The sequence below is a fragment of the Thermobia domestica genome, chromosome 17, assembly GCF_964235325.1.
Source record: "Thermobia domestica chromosome 17, izTheDome1.hap1.1, whole genome shotgun sequence".
NCBI classification, from domain to species: domain Eukaryota; kingdom Metazoa; phylum Arthropoda; class Insecta; order Zygentoma; family Lepismatidae; genus Thermobia; species Thermobia domestica.
In genome coordinates this window covers 41,884,548-41,898,642 of record NC_137470.1, presented here as the reverse complement: position 1 = coordinate 41,898,642, position 14,095 = coordinate 41,884,548, and the positions used below count along the sequence as shown (strand labels likewise).

At 33.0% G+C, this 14,095-nt stretch overlaps 1 long non-coding RNA gene across 1 annotated transcript in view; it reads right to left on the bottom strand.

Moving 5' to 3' along the window:
• Window positions 1-931: 931 nt before the first annotated feature.
• Window positions 932-14,095, bottom strand: part of LOC145673931 (uncharacterized) — a 185,175-nt gene continuing 172,011 nt past the window's right edge. The window contains exon 3 of the long non-coding RNA XR_014128869.1: window positions 932-1,606. This is a non-coding gene — a long non-coding RNA (uncharacterized LOC145673931). The remainder of the gene's footprint in view (window positions 1,607-14,095) is intronic.

The following is a 14,095-nucleotide window of genomic DNA, read 5'->3' as shown; positions in this document are numbered from 1 at the left end:
GCTAACCGCTTAGCCACGGAGGAGCTCAAGAGTTAAAAATAGAGTACATATCTTATAAAACCTGCACACACCTATATAAACATATAAACTAATAAGAGGATAAATTAGGTCATATACTTCCAAAATTTATTTTTCTTGACAATTTTATACCCATGAAAGGGAACGTGATGAACCCCAAAACCTACAAAGGTAGATACCTTGGTTCTATACTATCATACCAAATATTAAGATTTAGCAATTTTCTAAATTTAATGGGAGTGGTCCTAAGTACTACTGTCAAAATTTTGGAGGTGGGCCAAGGTAACCCTCCTGAATATATAGGGGCTTGCCCTAGGTACCCTAGGTCATTGACCCCGTGAAAGCTAGTTAGGTCATAGACATTTGACCTCTCAAATGGTTGCTGCTGACTCGGCGAGATATAAAGCAGGATCTACTATTGTGGAAAATTTATATTTTAATGAAAAAACAAGGCACGTTAAATTACCTTTTTAAAATCGCCCACGGCATCTTTTCCTAATGATTCTAGATTATATTTAATATATTCGCCACTCAAAGTCATATTAATTACTGAACAACGAAATATGCCTTTTGAAAATTGTCTTACTGCCGGGAATCTGGAAACAATAAATCAGGTTTCACGTGCAAGTTTCTCTTTTAATGACAGGTCTGTAAATTTACGTAGCACACCGTAGAATAAAGGATGGTTGATAGAATTTGACGATAAAAAACTCGATAGTTTTGTATTAATATTACGATTTATTATTGCGTAATGAAATACAATACAATGGAGCTAGACAAATCATTAAGTCAGTGAAACGTTTTGAATGGATCAAGAGACTGAACTGGAACATAGGATTTTGAAAATGTACATTTTATCAACTTTTTATTATTTATAACAAATAAGTTAATTATTTAATAAATGTATGAACTATTTAGTATTTGTATTGGTTTATTTTCTGAATGTTCATTCACATGTTTATAATATACACAAGTATTTTACATAATGCTACAAACTGACATTTCAAGAAATTAAAATTAAAAATAAAATAAAATTGAGAGGAAAGAAATCTATGTGGTTTGAGAACTGATTTAAAGTGTTCAGCTTCACTATCCATGCAGATTTATAAGATTGGGAGCTATTGTATGAAGAACCTGTTCCACATTGTTGTTATAAAAATAAAGCAAAATGATTAGTCATTTTCTTTCAATGAACATTCACTTTTAATTATAATTTGAATTGTGGTTTCCTTCAACACTCATTAGTTGGTGCCTCCTTCTTTGTTTTGCTTCTTATTTTGCCCATTTCATAGCCTTCGTATCTCTCAGAGACCTCACAAATCGCATATTTTCTTCCAATTTTATAAAGGAAGCCAGGCAGTAGTATCAGCAGCAGAATCGCGAGAAAAACGATGATTAATAATCCCTGTTTATGCACATGACTTTGGGAATAGACGATAGTTTCGTTGAAACCAGTTTTGCTTCCATTAACAATTGACGAAGAGATGTTTGTGTAGTTCATTGTGACACCTATATTGGACTAGGTCAGATGTACCAGAAGATATTTACTCATACGCAGATGGCAGTTTCTCCTTCAATTATAGGTGATCTGCAATGGAAAAATCATGAAATTAGTGACACGTAGTAGAATTCTAAAGAAAATGCGTTTCAATGAAAACTGAATTGAAACAGTGTTCCTGATAGGGGCTACTTTAGCGCTTTCAGAGCCGGGTGTTTATTCGCTAGACGTCTCTACAAATACATTTTTCAAATATAACTTAAATCATTTTTGGTATCAACTTAATGATCATCGGTAAAACATCGATTTTTATAAGCTGTTGATGTGACCATATGGGACTTTAGTAGAGTTATATACATTTCTCATCATCGCATTCTGATTATTTGAAAATTAATGAATAAGCATGTCCCCACCCATCTTCTAATACAATTAATAAAAATGGCAGTTGTGATATAATTAATAAAAAAAATTGACAGGTAAATGAATAGTTTTAGAAATTTAATTCAGAGTTTGTCTACAACGATATATTAATGAGTAGTCGGAATTTATTGTAAAGTATAAATAATGAATAAAAATGACAACTGTGATATTAAAAATATTTGAATTGTAAATTTCACAGTTAAATGAATAATAATATGTTTGAAATTAATTCATTCGTGGCCTATATATAATAACATGAAATACTGAAAAGAAATTTGGATATTAAAATCAACCTATCTACGTAGGCAAGTTTTAATACAAGGGAACCGAGAAAGAGGTCTTATTTCTTATATATACGGGGACGTTTCTTTAAAAAAGTAGTTTTGGACTACTATTTACTGACCGAATAGCACGTGCTTATTCTAAAGACTTCTGGAAAATTCGACTTTAACTCCTTATAAAAAGAAATAAATTACTGATTGCGGAAAGGCAATGCTTTTAAATAAGAATTATTTCTTTTTAGTAGACAGCTGAAAGCACCCCTGGGTTGAAAGCGGATTCCGTTGAAACAGAAAGATAATGTAGGTCATTGAGAGACATAACATGATAGAAATTTGTATACGTTATGTAGATTGGGTATAAAACCCAATGTAAAAACCACTAACCGTGGATTGTGAGATAATTATCTTTCAGTTCGTTAAGAAGTGCAATTTCGTAGCTATAAATAGATATTCAACCTTGGTGTAAACTTGGAGGGAAGATTAAAAAAATAGATGTGAATACAAAATAAATTGCTTTACTTTCTTCTGAATTTATAGAATCGTAATACTTGTCAAGTTGTGTATGGGGAAAGATTTGTTTTAAACATAGCGTATTATTACATTGGTTGTTTAACACCAAAGCACCGATTCGATACGGAACAGGGGCCATTGAACCGTACCGGAAATCGAACTTGAGGTCTTCCATGCGCAGAGCTATATAGCTTGGCAAACATTAAGGCTGTGTCCAACACTCGGAATGCGATGGGATTTCCCTATATAATAACATGACATATTTGTTTCCAAAATATTATGAAAATTATTTATTTTATACATTTCAAACTTCGTCCAAATGTTTGTTAGTATTAATATTGCATGTTCACTTTTACTTTTTCTTGCTAGGGTAATATTAAAGCGCGCTAATTAAAAATTTATTTTCTTCCATTTAAAAGCTGTTTAATTTATGGTCTTTATGTTGCAACAACGCAGAACAGAAGATAGGAGGCTAAGCAGGTAGTTTCTTTCATGCTCTTCCCCCCGCTAGGTCACGTGCGTGAACTTTGGGTTGTCCCCACAGACGAAGATACCAATGGAATGCAGATTGACAAGAGATAAGAGCAAAGTCAGTTTTCTCTCTCTTCATAGAACATAAAGATTGCATTGATTCTGTGTAAACATCTCGGCGAATCGTTACCTGTAGAGGCATATTGGAACTAACGACGTACGAAAGTTTCAGAAAATCTCTCCGTGTTGCTTTCAAGTGAGGAAAGTGTTCATCTTGTAAAAATAGTTTTGAACTGTATAGTGAACTGAATAGTAAACTCGCTTCAACTCGCTATCCACATAGCCCCTATTTCAGTAGAGAGATACATGTAAAGATGGTACTTTTCTTCAGATGCTCAATCGATTTTCGAAAACTGTCGTTATCTACTACCAATTTAGTTTTATGGCGATCAATGTTAAAACCGAAAAAGGTTGATTTCTTCCATCTGGTTTGAATGCAAGGTTAACGGAAGAAAGATAATCTATTCTTGAGACGCTGTATGAATTCCCGAAAATTACTCGATATCTCTGACAGCTTACCTGTGGTGTGTGGGGTGGCCGGTCCGATCCCAGCTCGCGCCAAGCGGGCTTTGTGGTGGACAACCACCATGTGTATGGATTTTCTCGAAAATTTTCTGTTTGCTCAAACTTTCTTCATTCCACCATTTCATTAATTCTTATCATTACTGTATCCTTTAGCTTAGCCGACATAACTGTGGGACATAAAACTTAAAGATTTCATTTCATTCCTAAATAATAACCTAATGCATTCTACAGTGCTCTATTCCCTAATAATTGCGTAAATATTGATTATATGAGTAGTATGTTACCATCTAGTCCTCACTCATAAATATTCATGAGTGAGGACTTTCCTGACATTTTAGCAGTTCCTAATGCACGTTTGAAAAAATGGATACACTCTTTTCCGCATACTAATGACACATAATGTATGCAGGTGCGGCCGGAGGTTGTATAAAGAACATGACACATAATAAATTGGTTTCCGGTGAAAAGAAATGTTAATTGGACAAGCGGAATACAGAAAAAACCTTTCGGAAATAAAATATGCAGATCACACACGTAGAACAAGGTAATAGATTGTTGGATTCATTAATATGCATCACATGTAACGCGACAGCTGCTGTTGGAGAATATTGTGGAATTTTGATCGTCGGAATGGGTGAAAGAAAGCAGTGGAAACTTCGAGATCTTTTTCCAAGCTTATTATTGTTGGAATAAGGGAAAGAACACTCTCGAAACTTCTGGAAAGATTTAAGAGTATAAAAATAACGATTTATTTGCATGATTCGTACAACGTATAAGAGATAAGAAACGCAAATATACTGTTGGAAGAAGAAAATCGATATATAGAAGGCACCGGAAGAAAAAAATCATTAGTAGGGACTAACTTTGTAGTTTTCTTGTATTATACTTGTTCATTTTTATATGGAAAAGGGACATATTGTAATTGTCTGGAGTATAAGGGGACGGAACTGTTTGGTTTTAATCGGGAATTGATTGCGGATTTTCCGGCATTGAAAATGATATGAATTGGTGTAATTTTATGGAATTATAACGTGACTAAGATATAGTATAATGTAATATGGAGGGTACAGGGAATCAACATTTTTTTATTGCACCGGGACTCGAATTAGTATTCTCCCACGTGGAGAACCGTACGCTAAATATTTTGCTTGCAGTGCGAACTTGTTACTTATACATAACTATGAATTGTGTATGACATAACCGGTATATATAAATTATATTGTACAGAAAGTTAGCAGAATGCGCCCCGGAAATTGAACCAGAGCTCCTCCATGTGAAAAGCCGTACGACAAACATTTTGCTTAGCAGATGTTGTTACTTATATGTAGCTATGAATTGTGTCAGATATAGCAGGTATATATATTATATTGTACAGGAAGTTAGCAGAATGCGCCCCGGGAATCGAACCAGAGCTCTTCCACGTGAAAAGCCGTACGACAAACATTTTGCTTAGCAGATGTTGTTACTTATATGTAGCTATGAATTGTGTAAGACATATAATTGGTAGTTATAAAGTATATGGGAAGAAGAAAATTATATTAGATATGGGAGACATGACATTGCCGGAACTCGAACCAAGACTGTCCCAGGTGGAGAACCGTATGCTTGCTTCCACTGTAGACTTTTAAGGTATAAATGAAATATTTTACTGTGTATGAATGAAATTATATTGGATAGGTAGTTAGTAGAATTTGCACCGGGAATCGAACCATGGCTCTCTTACATGCAAACCCAATATGGTTGAGAACGTTGGTGCTACGTTGAATATCATATTTTTGTAACTTGAAAATTCGTAATACGATAAGTAACAATTTCCATTTTTTTCTTTTTAGGTCATGAAGCAAATAGAAACGGTTGTAATTAATAGAAACATTGGAGAATTAAACCTTATTTTCCTGAATTGTTTGTTGCGGAGGTTTTTTAGTGAAAAGGAGTTATAGATTAGTTTTAAAATATGAATTCACTGAAACCGTTGGATTTTAGTTGTATGAAATATCGAAAATATTGGGTAATGTGTGATATGAATATTGAATACTGAAATATCGAGATAAAAGTTATTATAAGTGTTACATCCAACGAATATACTGGCTAGACTAAAGGAGACGGTGATGATGAGAAATTAATGAATATGGTGGAATGAAGAAAGTGGGAAGAAGCAGGAGAATCACGACAAAAACTCACGCACATAGTGTTTGTGCACCAAAAATCTAACTTGAAACAATCTGAGATTGAATTAAGGACTCCATGCACCAGAGGTGAACGCTGTATTGCGTACCCACTATAGCTTTTCTATGTATTATATTTGGATGAATACAGTACACATTTATAATTTGGTGGAAACCGGGGATTGTAGGAGGAAACGGGAGAACTTTACAAACAATGTTTAAACAAAAAATACACTTGGAATGAGCGAAAGCATTTAGTTTCAGAAGTGACTTTTTTATGATTAGCGCTATTTAATGTGTATGAAGGAGGAAAGAAACTTACTGTAGCGCTTATGGAGAATTATACTTTTGATACTCTTTATACAAAACTAGGTGTTTATATAACTTCATACATACTAGTAAAGAAAATATATCTAATAAGACGTAATGTACGTTAGGTACAATTTTGACATTATATATTTAAACAGTGTAGGTAACGACTCTTTTATGGCAATACAAGAGACGGACAATTATTTGATAGCGCAGATTGTGATAGTAATGGTGTGCTTGGTTTATTAGGATTAGTCATTTGCAGATGGAAACAATTGCTTTAAATAAGAGATAGCACTTTGAACGTATAGTTTGCTTAAAAGTGCTTTACTTTAGAACTCATAAAATTAAGTACAAGGTAACCAACACCATTGGCGATAACTATTAGCAGGACTGTAAACGATGGGAATTAGCGTGTTGGAGAGACAGATACATTTTGCGTATATAATAATAACGAGCATGAATATTTAACTTTGGCACCTAGAAGATTATGCAACTGACAAGTTAAAAATGTTTTGAGGATTGCATATTATATTTACAGACAGTCTGATACGATTTTGTATTTTACTTGAAGTGTGATGAATGTTTGTTGAACTAAAAGGGTATTTTATTTATAGATCTTGTTTGTAACTTAGAAAAAAAAACAAGAAAATATTCTTGTAATGGTGTTACGACCGCCAGAAACGAAATAATAGCTAACATGTCCTTTTTACAGTTGATATAGATTTCTGTCAATTTTAAACTTTAATAAAAACTAGTCTGAATTTCGACAATTTTTAAACTTTATTGTAATTGTTAAAAATGCATAAGAAAATAGAATTTTAATGTTTTAGTTGTCTGCATATAGAGTATATATATATATATATATATATATATATATATATATATATATATATATATATATATATATATATATATAGTTGTGAGCGTATACATGGCATACAGTTATAACATATTAGAAGTGTTGTGCTCAAGAAGTTAGATTTTCCTAAACGTTAAAGAGATTATATTGTGCAGTTTGCACTTATTGAGTTAAATTTGGTCATTTAAGACGAACTGTGGTTTTGCTCTTTTACCCAATGCAATTGTATTGCATTGAAATACGGAAGTTACTATGTTTGGAATTTTTAGTTACTGTTTTGCTGGTTTTCACGAGCGATTTCGGAGGGCTGTTATTAAAAGTGGAATTTGAACCATTACTAATGCTTGTAACGAGAAAGTATATCTATTGAGAAGTGTGGATTTTCTTTGACGGAGATGAGAAGTAACCTGTATGTAAGACAGCAATACGAAAACGAATATTTGCACAACGAATTGAATCACTAATGCTCACACCAAGATTTATTTTAACTGTACCTGGGACTTTTGATTGATTAGTAAATGAGTAAATTATATTTTAAAGCGGTGTTGAGATTTATTTCGTATTAGGTTTTTAACTACTGTTTGGATTATTTTTTAAATTTATGTTTTATATAACAACAAGGTTATAAGGAACGGTATATTAACAGTGAAATGGGTTTTGAACCACAATAGGGACAACGTTAATGCAGTTGCTGTTTATATGAACTGTTATGGAAGATTAATTTTCATAGTATATATAATTTCTTTTATGTTATCGTAACTGCAAGAGAACTGTATTATAAGACTACCTACCACATGTAAATAATAGTTAGAGCTAAAATACTGAAGTACTGGCAACTGAATTGTCAGTGAGAGTAATGTATTGTTTTAAAGAAATAAATAAATAGATATTAGAAAAAATAATCTTAGTTGTTTTCTATGTTATATGAAGAAACTAGTGTTTAAGAAGCAGTGCATTTGAAGAAAAATAATTGGTTTCGAAGAATATGGTAGGAAACTGAAAGTATTTAATACTTAATTTTAGATTATTTTTTACAGACGTAACTGAATGATGAACTGTTGTCCATTGAACAAGAGTCACTGAGCTTGATACCTTGTGTTTACTTTATGATATGAAGACTTTAAAACTTTTCTTTTCGAAACTTTTTAAAGAAAATTGTGGTTGCAGTAGGAGAGAAATGCGTGATATACTGTAGAAAAGTTGATGTTACAGTACCCTTGTGCTCCTTTCTTATAAAAAGAAGTTAGTGTACTATTTTGTTGAGAATATAGATGAAAATATTGTAAAATTACATCTTGTTTTATTGCAAGTAGAATAATGCTACTTCAATAATGCTTAAACGCAGTGACTGTTAGGCTGCATCCACCCTTCAACAAATTTCAGGATGTGCAGACCCTTACTTGGTATATGCTTTTAAAAGAATAAGGCTTAGAGAGCTCAATACTTTGAGGTAAAGGATAAAATGTCTATGAAATGCATAGAAATATACAGGAAAATACTTCTTCTTATTAAGATGATAACGTGAAATACTTATTCCATTTTATATAGTAAAAGGACAAGATTGTACTTTTGTGAATAATTACCTTGGACTTGAAAATCAAACACAACCCTTTTGTTAGACAACCACTAGAAATCCTACGTATAATGAATTGACACACACTGCAAACGCTTTACTTTTATTGATCCTGATAATAAACATTGTATGGTAACCTCTTGAAACTTGTAGACCCACAGTGAGGTATACTCGGATATGGGGAGAGCACTATGACTCAGTGGTAGAACGACATTTTGATGGTCGTGATTTAAAAACGACCAAGTGAACTTTGTGGTGGACAACACCTTTTTTCTCCTGGTACTTCCATTTCCTACAGCATTCATTTATTGTCTTAATGGGCTTATCCCTTAACCTAAAGGACGTTCTTTAGAGTAAGGAAGCTATCATGTTTCATAATATATAGTATAACAGGTACGATTGTCGTTGTATATTAAAACCTCAACTTCCTCGATAGAATTTTACAACGACAAAACATTTTGAATTGAATAATAATACGATTTCTATGCCTTGGCGGACTAAGATTGAACCATGGATTCAGAGGTGATGAATTTTAAGGCGATGAAGAATATTTTTAATTCCACAGTAGTATTAATGATTGTTTGAGATTCTTAATATACTATGTGATACAAAGGTTACATGAATGTTATTTTGTTCTTTTTGGACTAATGTTTAAGAGGACCAGAATGATAGATTTCAGGAACTACCTATGGTGCACGGATTACAGTTTTAATTTTACAGCTTTATACACATGCATTCAAAATTATAAGGCCATTAGATATTTGTATAAGACTCTTGTTGGACTTGACTTGATTTGAGTTTAACTTCTCTTTTCACCAGCGAGGCTATATGAGACGTGGACCTACTGACTAACGTGGAATCCGGACCACATGAGCTCCCGCCGGGAATCGAACCTGGGTAGACTTTTGTTGGAATAAATGCTTTCGCTGGAACCTTTTTTTAAAATTTAATGTAAAACTTTAAACATAATGAAGAAAATAAGAACATACTGAGGTGAAGTAAACTTGAAAACTCCCACCGTGCAAAAGAATTAAGGAAAACAGCCACTGTTTTCAAGCTGAGACTATCCATGGTTGAGATTGACCACCAAATATAACGATTATTTTTCTCAGATGATGAGTTTGTATGCTTATGCCAGTAGCTAAAACTGGAAAAGTGAACCAGGTAGTGTTTGCAAAATGGTATTACATGGTTTAATCTCAGAACATGTGCAATTGTGATGGACAAAAATTCCATGGGTAGTGGTGCTGGTGGACAACAACAACTTCACGAAACATCTGTTGGTATTAAAATTAACGATACATGAACTTTCAAAAGACGAAATGTTTCTTTATCTGGACTGTTAATACTTTTTTGAAATTTCATCGGAACAAGCATTCAACTTAAACTATAATAAACGAACGAACTATCTAGTTGCATTATAGGAGGGCGATACAGGTGTGGGTGAAAAGTTTATGTATTGATTTTGAATACGAGTTGTGTGCGAGTAATTCAATTTTATTTAACTTTTAATATTAGAGATTATTTTATTTGACCATTTAATATTTTATTATTTCTTATACATATTCGCTTTCATCATTTGTCCATTGTAATGTTAGTAGAAAAAATGTTTTATTTAACAACATGAGCACGAAAACCCACAAGAAAAATATTAGACAACATTCATAATTATCAATGTACAGAATACTTCTTTAAATGGAAACAGTTTGATCCATTGGTAGAGTGCACGCATCTGGCACGAGGATCCCTAGTTCAATCCCAAGACCGTGACAATTTGTGATGGACAACACCCTGTAGATATTCTCGGGTTCTCCATTTCCTACCACTTTCTCCATATTCAACATTTTTACAATCACTAACCATTCAACGTTGCCTACTTGTAAAATGTCTCAAGTAGATGTGTATATAAGACTCATGCCAGATCAAAATGTTTTCTCTTTGCTCTCACGCCAGAAAAAAAAAGCAGAAACTCATATCTACATGCCAGAATAAGTGTTTTCGCTTTGCTCTCAAGCCAGAAAAGAAGAAACACGTATCCACGAAACTTGTGAAATTTGGCGAATAGCAACTCGAGAAATTTTACTTCGTGGATACGAGTTTCTTCTTTTCGGCTTGAGAGCAAAGCGAAAACATTTATTCTGGCATGTAGATATGAGTTTCTGTTTTTTTTCTGGCTTGAGAGCAAAGGGAAAACATTTTGTTCTGGCATGAGTCTTATATACTCATCTACTCGAGACATTTTACAAGTAGGCAACGTTGAATGGTTAATGATTGTAAAAATGTTGAATATGAAGAAAGTGGTAGGAAATGGAGAACCCCGAGAATATCCACAGGGTGTTGTCCATCACAAATTGTCACGGTCTTGGGATTGAACTAGGGATCCTCGTGCCAGATGCGTGCACTCTACCAATGGATCAAACTGTTTCCATTTAAAGAAGTATTCCGTACTGTGATAATTATGAATGTTGTCTAATATTTTTCTTGTGGGTTTTCGTGCTCATGTTGTTAAATAAAACATTTTTTCTACTAACATTACAATGGACAAATGATGAAAGCGAATATGTATAAGAAATAATAAAATATTAAATGGTCAAATAAAATAATCTCTAATATTAAAAGTTCAAGAAAATTGAATTACTCGCACACAACTCGTATTCAAAATCAATACATAAACTTTTCATCCACACCTGTATCGCCCTCCTATAATGCAACTAGATAGTTCGTTCGTTTATTATAGTTTAAGTTGAATGCTTGTTCCGATGAAATTTCAAAAAAGTATTAACAGTCCAGATAAAGAAACATTTCGTCTTTTGAAAGTTCATGTATCGTTAATTTTAATACCAACAGATGTTTCGTGAAGTTGTTGTTGTCCACCAGCACCACTACCCATGGAATTTTTGTCCATCACAATTGCACATGTTCTGAGATTAAACCATGTAATACCATTTTGCAAACACTACCTGGTTTACTTTTCCAGTTTTAGCTACTGGCATAAGCATACAAACTCATCATCCGAGAAAAATAATCGTTATATTTGGTGGTCAATCTCAACCATGGATAGTCTCAGCTTGAAAACAGAGGCTGTTTTCCTTAATTCTTTTGCACGGTGGGAGTTTTCAAGTTTATTTCACCTCAATATGTTCTTATTTTCTTCATTATGTTTAAAGTTTTACATTAAATTTTAAAAAAAGGTTCCAGCGAAAGCATTTATTCCAACAAAAGTCTACCCAGGTTCGATTCCCGGCGGGAGCTCATGTGGTTCGGATTCCACGTTAATCAGTAGGTCCACGTCTCATATAGCCTCGCTGGTGAAAAGAGAAGTTAAACTCAAATCAAGTCAAGTCCAACAAGAGTCTTATACAAAAATCTAATGGCCTTATAATTTTGAATGCATGTGTATAAAGCTGTAAAATTAAAACTGTAATCCGTGCACCATAGGTAGTTCTTGAAATATATCATTCTGGTCCTCTTAAACATTAGTCCAAAAAGAACAAAATAAAATTCATGTAACCTTTGTATCACATAGTATATTAAGAATCTCAAACAATCATTAATACTACTGTGGAATTAAAAATATTCTTCATCGCCTTAAAATTCATCACCTCTGAATCCATGGTTCAATCTTAGTCCGCCAAGGCATAGAAATCGTATTATTATTCAATTCAAAATGTTTTGTCGTTGTAAAATTCTATCGAGGAAGTTGAGGTTTTAATATACAACGACAATCGTACCTGTTATACTATATATTATGAAACATGATAGCTTCCTTACTCTAAAGAACGTCCTTTAGGTTAAGGGATAAGCCCATTAAGACAATAAATGAATGCTGTAGGAAATGGAAGTACCAGGAGAAAAAAGGTGTTGTCCACCACAAAGTTCACTTGGTCGTTTTTAAATCACGACCATCAAAATGTCGTTCTACCACTGAGTCATAGTGCTCTCCCCATATCCGAGTATACCTCACTGTGGGTCTACAAGTTTCAAGAGGTTACCATACAATGTTTATTATCAGGATCAATAAAAGTAAAGCGTTTGCAGTGTGTGTCAATTCATTATACGTAGGATTTCTAGTGGTTGTCTAACAAAAGGGTTGTGTTTGATTTTCAAGTCCAAGGTAATTATTCACAAAAGTACAATCTTGTCCTTTTACTATATAAAATGGAATAAGTATTTCACGTTATCATCTTAATAAGAAGAAGTATTTTCCTGTATATTTCTATGCATTTCATAGACATTTTATCCTTTACCTCAAAGTATTGAGCTCTCTAAGCCTTATTCTTTTAAAAGCATATACCAAGTAAGGGTCTGCACATCCTGAAATTTGTTGAAGGGTGGATGCAGCCTAACAGTCACTGCGTTTAAGCATTATTGAAGTAGCATTATTCTACTTGCAATAAAACAAGATGTAATTTTACAATATTTTCATCTATATTCTCAACAAAATAGTACACTAACTTCTTTTTATAAGAAAGGAGCACAAGGGTACTGTAACATCAACTTTTCTACAGTATATCACGCATTTCTCTCCTACTGCAACCACAATTTTCTTTAAAAAGTTTCGAAAAGAAAAGTTTTAAAGTCTTCATATCATAAAGTAAACACAAGGTATCAAGCTCAGTGACTCTTGTTCAATGGACAACAGTTCATCATTCAGTTACGTCTGTAAAAAATAATCTAAAATTAAGTATTAAATACTTTCAGTTTCCTACCATATTCTTCGAAACCAATTATTTTTCTTCAAATGCACTGCTTCTTAAACACTAGTTTCTTCATATAACATAGAAAACAACTAAGATTATTTTTTCTAATATCTATTTATTTATTTCTTTAAAACAATACATTACTCTCACTGACAATTCAGTTGCCAGTACTTCAGTATTTTAGCTCTAACTATTATTTACATGTGGTAGGTAGTCTTATAATACAGTTCTCTTGCAGTTACGATAACATAAAAGAAATTATATATACTATGAAAATTAATCTTCCATAACAGTTCATATAAACAGCAACTGCATTAACGTTGTCCCTATTGTGGTTCAAAACCCATTTCACTGTTAATATACCGTTCCTTATAACCTTGTTGTTATATAAAACATAAATTTAAAAAATAATCCAAACAGTAGTTAAAAACCTAATACGAAATAAATCTCAACACCGCTTTAAAATATAATTTACTCATTTACTAATCAATCAAAAGTCCCAGGTACAGTTAAAATAAATCTTGGTGTGAGAATTAGTGATTCAATTCGTTGTGCAAATATTCGTTTTCGTATTGCTGTCTTACACACAGGTTACTTCTCACCTGCGTCAAAGAAAATCCACACTTCTCAATAGATATACTTTCTCGTTACAAGCATTAGTAATGGTTCAAATTCCACTTTTAATAACAGCCCTCCGAAATCG